The sequence below is a fragment of the Otolemur garnettii genome, unplaced genomic scaffold, assembly GCF_000181295.1.
Source record: "Otolemur garnettii isolate 467f Iridium unplaced genomic scaffold, OtoGar3 scaffold00036, whole genome shotgun sequence".
Classification (NCBI taxonomy): domain Eukaryota; kingdom Metazoa; phylum Chordata; class Mammalia; order Primates; family Galagidae; genus Otolemur; species Otolemur garnettii.
This window is the reverse complement of record NW_003852431.1, coordinates 13,070,870-13,071,814: the sequence shown is the minus strand read 5'-3', so window position 1 is coordinate 13,071,814 and position 945 is coordinate 13,070,870.

Here is a 945-nt window from a genome sequence, read left to right as displayed (position 1 = left end):
GTTTTAAGGAAGATTCCCCCATTTAGGGGAGGTTGAAGTTATTAACGAGTCAGGTTCCCGTTCATACAAAGATCCTGAGACAGACAGAGCCTGCCATATTCTAACAGCCTTTGCTCACAGCTTTATGGGAGGCTTCTTTGGGTCACTTAGGTTTAACAAAGGTAAGAATTTCTGCTTAATTCTTTGAGAAAACATTTCACTCTTATCAAATTTAAGAAAATACTGCTTATATCTGAAATGTCCTCAAATGAAATTCATGCCAGAAACTTTTTTCACCTTGCTTAATCTAAACAGGACAAAAATTTAGGTTTTTGTAACTTTCCCACTGAAAATGGATATGCAAAAAAGAAGCTGATTTCACTATAACTTGCTTTAAAATGGGGCTTTAAAGTGGGGGCTTTGGTGTGCCCACCGCCCCCACTTAGTGGGTACAACGTAGGGGTCTATGGCACACCTCTTGGGTGCAAGACAAAAGTACAAGAGGGACTCTACTTAACAAATCCAAACATTGTAACCTAGTTGTTTGTACCCTCACATTCATCTGAAATTTTAAAAACTAAAGAGAAGAAAGGAAATGTAGAGCCAAGAGCCAGATGACCTCTGAGCAAGATAATTTGCAGCTGGGGGCTGGACCCTCGGGCAATTCGTCCACAGGTGCTCCTTGCGGAGAACAAGGCGATCCTTAGGCACGTAGTCATTGTCTGATACTCCCCTCACCTGTCTTGTACTGGCTCAATAAAAGGCTACTGCGGACGTTGCTCGGGGCTACCCTGCAATCAAGGTTAGCCCGCCTTCTACAAGCTTGTACTTCTAATCCACGTCAGGCCAGGTTCCTTCCTGCAGTGATCGAGACCAGGGCCATAGGGGCCTTAGGGGTTGCGACAAGGAAACTTTAATGCATCCTACAAATGCTTTAAAGAAAGACTTCCTGGCTCGGTGCCTGTG